This window comes from Strongylocentrotus purpuratus, unplaced genomic scaffold, assembly GCF_000002235.5.
Source record: "Strongylocentrotus purpuratus isolate Spur 01 unplaced genomic scaffold, Spur_5.0 spur5_scaffold_5, whole genome shotgun sequence".
NCBI classification, from domain to species: domain Eukaryota; kingdom Metazoa; phylum Echinodermata; class Echinoidea; order Camarodonta; family Strongylocentrotidae; genus Strongylocentrotus; species Strongylocentrotus purpuratus.
Genome location: NW_022145611.1, coordinates 43,855,262 through 43,861,965, shown reverse-complemented (window position 1 = coordinate 43,861,965; position 6,704 = coordinate 43,855,262).

Genomic DNA, 6,704 nt, shown 5'->3' with positions numbered 1-6,704 from the left:
ACCATACTCTCGTTGGCTTAATTTTTGTTATATGCTCATATCAGTGAGCAAATATAAGTGGTGGGGGAAATTTGACAAACAGTAACAGCCCATCTTCTCATTCTCATTGTAAAAGTGATAATCACTTCAATCTCTGTATTTCTAATAAACTGCAAGCCGTCGAATACCAATATATACCCTAGCTCTGAGCCGTTTGTATTTTCAAATGGATGACTCCAATTACGAGAGGATAAGATCAATGAACGGGACAATAGAGCACAAGGTGACCTAGGTATTTATTACGTAATGCTATCATGGCCCCGGCCCCTCCCCTGGGCTCCTCCCCCATCAAGCCAGTACAATAACACAAATTAAAAAAATTGTATGGACAGCTTGACATGCCACTGAATAAGAATAGTACCAATTAAGTGATTCGATTTAACCAATCAGTCGCCGGTATATTATATTCACTGGTCACTGGGACATGGCGTATCAGGACAATTACCCCTGGAGAATTATCCCCGGAAACTACACCAAGCATAGGCGCCGGAAGTGGGGGGGGGGGGGGGGCTTTGCCCCCCTTCCCCCCAAAAAAGATTAATAACAATAAATAGATAAATAAATAATAATAATAATAATTATTATAATAATAATAAATAAATAAATAAATCAGCAGTAAAGGATTAAAATTGGTTTGTATTTTTTAACCCCCCCCCCCCAAAAAAAGGAAGTAAACAGGAATTGAAATTTCCTAAACATTCCGCATGCCCCTATATTTATCAATGAAATATTTTATAATAGCGATACGTGCATATCGTGGAAATATTGTGAGAGGATGGAAAAGCGTGTGTGTGTTTTTTTTAAATATAGGGGTGAGAAGACATGAGCCCCTGAACACTGTGGCGTAGGCCTACTGATGGCTTTTACAACCTCTTCGATTCGACATAATACTAGTATAGTGAATGGCTGGATAACTTGAAGTGAATACTTTAAATGCAGTTGTAAATGATGTACAGCAATGTGAAATGTCCTGTGAAAATCATTGTGAAATGCACCATAATTGTCAAGTGCAGAGTGTACAGTGCAAGTAAACAGGCTCTACAACTACAAGAATGTGCCGCTAAAAACATCTGAAGCTCAACCTTCTGCTTGAAAAGTTCGAAAGTTCGAAAGACGACAGCAGATGATAAGGACTTCCACAGTGGGATAGTAGTAACCCTGTCTGGGTAGAATGTGGTTGGAAAAGCAGTTACTTGTTATTTGTAGTTTGTTGGTTTCATTTCACCACCAGCAACTCCTGCTTCAAAGCCCGGCATGCATGCTATTATTCTGTTTTGCTTCAAACTGAAGGGTAATCAAAGCACTAAACTCTCTAGTCTCAATACTATAGTGGTCACGGTCAGGCGCGTACACAGGGGGGGGGGGTTGAACCCCCCTTAACTTTTTTATGTGTGTGTTTTGGAGAAGAAAAAAAACACCCTTATTTTTATTTATTGAAAAAAAAAAGAAAAAAAAAATTGTGGTAATGGGTGACCCCAAAAGAGGACCTTACCCCCCCCCCCCCCCCCTAACACCGATCGGCCAAATTTTCAAATTTTGAGACACAAAAAAAATATTAAAAATGTCCTCTTACCTCTTACTAAGAAGCGAGTGAGCACAATCAACAGGCTATCATTGATCTGGTTATTCCGTCATTAGGATACTCTAAGTAAAATATTAAGAAATAGGTATTCACGAACATCCCCCACGTGGTGACGATTGCCCGAATAATGAATATTGATAAAAAAAAAATTAAAATCCGTAGGGGATGCAAACCCAAGCCCCCCCCCCCCCCCGCCCTGTTGGCCCTTCTAGTATTGTAGCCCATTGTTTGATCTTGTACCTCAGTGGCGGATCCAGGGGGGGGGCCGAAACGGCCGCGGCCCCCCCTATTGGCGGCGCTAAAAAAAAGGAAGAAAAGAAGAGGAAGAAAAGAAAAAAAAAGGAGAAGAGGAGAAGAAAAAAAGGAGAAGAGAAAAGAAAGGAGAAGGGAAAAAAAAAGGAAGAGAAGAGAAAAGAGAAAAGAGAAAAGAAAAGATAAAGAAGAAAGCCCAACTCCCCCCCCCCCCCCTCCCCCTCACTCCCACTCCGGGGTCGAAGGGACCGAATTTGTGTTCCCAAAATTTCCGCTAAAGAGTTACTTTTCACGCAACAAAGTCCGGCCCGTAATACACAAAAATCCGGCCCGTACTGACTTACACCGGAGATAGAGGGGTGCTTTCAAAGAGAGGGAACATACATGTGCGTACCCTATAGTAAGTGGGTGGGGGGGGGGGGGATTCGGTGAGAAAGGGGGAAAGACAAGGAAATGGCGCTAAGTGACAGTAACGACGAATAAGGGAGAACTGTAATCGGGAGATTTGGGGTCATTCCAGAAGGTTTGGCAAGCGTTATTGAATAGAGGGGGCCGGGCCGGCCGCATAAAATCTCGAGCCGCGGATTCAAAGTTAAACGTAAAAAACAGCTCCCTGCGCTACAAAGGTCATCACTCTTTAGTGAGAAATTTGAAAAGGGCACAATATTTTGGATGTCTTTTAAATAGAAGCTATATACTCAACAGTCAAATTTTAAATTAACGGTTGGGCCGCTTCATTACTCTTATTTTGCCCTTCATTTGAATTCAGCTCATACCAACTCGCTCGTGTTTGTATTTGAACTCATGTTGGTAGTAATCATGGACAGAGGCGGCAATCCTGGGCCCGATAGGGAGACACGTCCCCCAGAAAATTTAGAAATATAGCTAGAAAGAAATATAGCGGAATTTTCTAGAATGCATAATTTCAACATTGCAAAATCTTGCTTGGTTGCTACGCCCCGGCCCTCGCCCGATAACACAAAACTATGATATGACGCTCCCGGCCGTGATTTATCCATGCAGGCGCGGATCCAGGGGGGGGGCCGAGCGGGCCTTGGCCCCCCCCCCCCGCAAAAAAAAAAAAAAAAAAAAAAAGAGAGAAGAAGGAAAAGAAGGGAGAAAGGGAAAAAGGAGAAAAAGGGAAAGAAAGAAGAGGAAGAAGAAAAGTAAAGGGGGAAGAAGAAGGGGGGCCGAAAGGGCCTTGCCTCCCAGGCTGTTAACCCCCCCCCCCCCCCCCAATCAAAAAAAAAAAAGAGAGAAGGAAGGAAAGGGAAAGAAAAAAAAGGAAAAGAGGAGATACTGGCGTACTGATAGAGGGGGGGGGGGGGCTTGGGGGAAATCAAACGTGGTTTATTTCTGATTCCACAACGGTGTATTACAAAAAATGCTGAAATGACATAATTTCCGAAATTTTTCCTCACTTTTTAGTAAATTATACGTTTGTATGTGTTTGTTGGAAAATAAAAAAATTCCTAAATTTACAACCAGGCAAAAAATATGATTCTTGAGATTCCTACATGTCAGGGCCCGAGGTACGGCGGGGATCGAGAGCCTCGAGGCATCAAAATATGCTCATCTGACCGTGATTAAATGCCTAAAACCCCTAAGCTTCCGGGGGCTTTGCCCCCTGGATTCCATCTAGGGCCCTACGGCGGGCCCTTAGATGATCATCTGACGGTAATTTAATGCCTAAAACCCCTGATTTTTTGGGGCTCCGCCCCCTGGACCCCACGTCAAATAGTGACTTGCCAGTGTCACAAAATAATAAGGTATACACAAAAATATGCTCATCTGATCTTAATTAAACGCCTAAAACCCCTGAGCTTCCGGGGCCGGCTCCGCCGCCTCGACCCCACCTCTTTGAAATTCAGACAAAGATTAAGAGTATAGAGAACGGTACAACGCATCGTTTTCTTTCTCTAATAATAAAACGTCAAAGCCTCGCGCAGGAGGGGAGGAGGGGGGGTGGGGGGACTGAATTGAGACGAGGATTCAGAGGCGAGAACGGTAATACGAATCTTTAATTATTTAATGAAACGTAAAAGCTTATGCGCTTCGCGCGGGATGGAGGGGGAACTAAATTCCGATGAGGATTATTTTCGAGAACGGTACAATGAATCGTCTTCTTCTCTAATGATTAAATGAAGATTAAAAGCTTCCGCGCTTTGCGCGGGAGGGGGGAACCTGAATTCAGACGAGGATTAAGAGTCGAGAACTGTACAACAAATCGTCTTCTTTCTCTAATGATTTAATGAAACTTAGAAGCTTCCGCGCTTCGCGCAGGAGGGGGAGGGGAAGGAACTGAATTTAGACAAGGATTAAGAGTCGAGAACTGTACAACGAATCGTCTTCTTCTCTTATGATTAAATGAAGATTAAAAGCTTCGGGAGGGGAAAAACTAAATTCAAACGAGAATTATTTTCGAGAACGGTACAACGAATCGTCTTCTTTCTTTAATAGTTTAATAAAACGTCAAAGCTTCCGCGCTTCGCGCAGGAGGGGGAGGGGGGGGGGGACTGAATTTAGACAAGGATTAAGAGTCGAGAACTGTACAACGAATCGTCTTCTTTCTCTAATAATTTAATAAGTCGTAAAACTTTCCGCGCTTCGCGCGGGAGGGGAAAAACTAAATTCAGACGAGAATTATTTTCGAGAACGGTACAACGAATCGTCTTCTTTCTTTAATAGTTTAATAAAACGTCAAAGCTTCCGCGCTTCGCGCAGGAGGGGGAGGGGGGGACTGAATTTAGACAAGGATTAAGAGTCGAGAACTGTACAACGAATCGTCTTCTTTCTCTAATAATTTAATAAGTCGTAAAATTTTCCGCGCTTCGCGCGGGAGGGGGAAAACTAAATTCAGACGAGAATTATTTTCGAGAACGGTACAACGAATCGTCTTCTTTCTCTAATAATATAATGAAACGTCAAAGCCTGGGAGGGGGAAACTCGCCCCCCCCCCCTGCACCGATCCCCCCCCCCGCATTACGTCACTGTTGGTCACCATAACGTTCCAATATTTGGCTCGCATAATTTCAAATTTGGGCCCCCCCCCCCTAAGAAATCCTGGATCCGCGCCTGTATCCATGGTTAGTGTAATAGATCTTTTCTCCCTTTCATTTCTACTAACCTAATTGTGTGCTATCACAATCATGATTGTTTCATTTTCCCTTTAAAGCAGGCGCGTAGCCAGGGTCGGTAGGGGCAGGAAGAGGACATAGGACGAAAAAGGAGCAGACAAAGAAAAAAAAAAATTCTGACAAGTCGAGTACGGTACAACGAATCGTCTTCTTTCTCTAATAATTATATGTAATGTCAAAGCTTCCGCGCTTCGCTCGGGAGGGGGGCAACTGAAATCAGACAAGGAATGGTAAAACGAATCGTCTTCTTTGTCTAATAATTTAATGAAACGTCAGAAGTTTACGCGCTACGCGCGGGCGGGGAAAAGCTGAATTGAGCCAAGGATTTAGAGTCAAGAATGGAACAACGAATCATCTTCTTTCTCTAATAATTCAATGAAACGTCAAAGCTTCCGCGCTTCGCGCGGGAGGGGGGGAAACTGAATTCAAAGAAGGATAAGAGACGATAACGGTACAACGATTAGTCTTCTTCCTCTAATAATGTAATGAACAGTCAAAGCTTACGCGCTACGCGCGGGCGGGGAAAAACTGAATTCAGACAAGGGTTAAGAGTCGAGAATGGTACAAAGAATCGTCTCCTTTCCCCTTATAATTTAATGAAACGACAAAGCTTCCGCGCTTCGCGCGGGAGGGGGGGGGCGGAACTCAATTCAGACAAGGATTAAGAGTTACGAGTCGTCTTCTTTCTCTAATAATTTAATGAAACGTCAAAGCTTCCGCGCTTCGCGCGGGAGGGGGGGGGGGGGAGCACTCAATTCAGACAAGGATAAAGAGTCGAGGACGGTACAAAGAATCGTCTTCTTTCTCTAATAATTTAATGAAACGTCAAAGCTTCCGCGGTTCGTGCGGAAGGGGGGGAACTCAATTCAGACAAGGATTAAGAGTCGAAAATGGAACAACGAATCATCTTTCTCTAATAATTTCATTAAACTATGAAAGGCCAAAGTTTCCGTGCTTCGCGCGGGAGGCGGGGGGGCTGAATTCAGTCAAGTAATAAGAGTCGAGAATGGTACAACAAATCTTCTTCTTTATCTAATAATTAATGAAAGGCCAAAGCTTTGAAAAGCCAAAGCTTCCGCGCTTCGCGCGGGCGGGAGGAAACTGAATTCAGACAAGGATTAAGAGTCGAGAATGGTACAACAAATCGTCTTCCTTCTCTAGTAACAATTAATGAAGGGTCAAAGCTTCCGCGCTTCGCGCGTAATGGAGGGGGGGGGGGACAGCGAGCTGCCCGAATATGAGTTTTTGATATCTTTTCTCGTTTATTTTGGTGATAAATAACACTTTCACAAATTATTGTTGCTCGCTCGCTTCGCTCACTATTTCGAATTGTGAAACCAGAAAATTACTTTCCGGGCAAGGGGCTATAGCGCCCCCCCCCCCCGATGAAAATGTCAAAAATTCTACCGGTATCGTGCTTCTAATATGACCTTGTCAGTATTGGTATGTTGAGTTGAAAAAATGGTCTGCGTAATTTTTAAATTTCCGGCCCCCCCTATTGGAAAATCCTGGATCCGCGTCTGTACCTCTCTATTATCTAACGGAATTGTGTGACCATGGAAGTTACATTCGGCTATTAATAATAATTATGTGAAATTTAAGCCTGTGCCCCCCCCCCCCCCCCCCCCCCCCCAATTATACCCCAATATGACTTCATGGATTAGCCGGTTTTACCACTTCTGTATTTTGCAGGT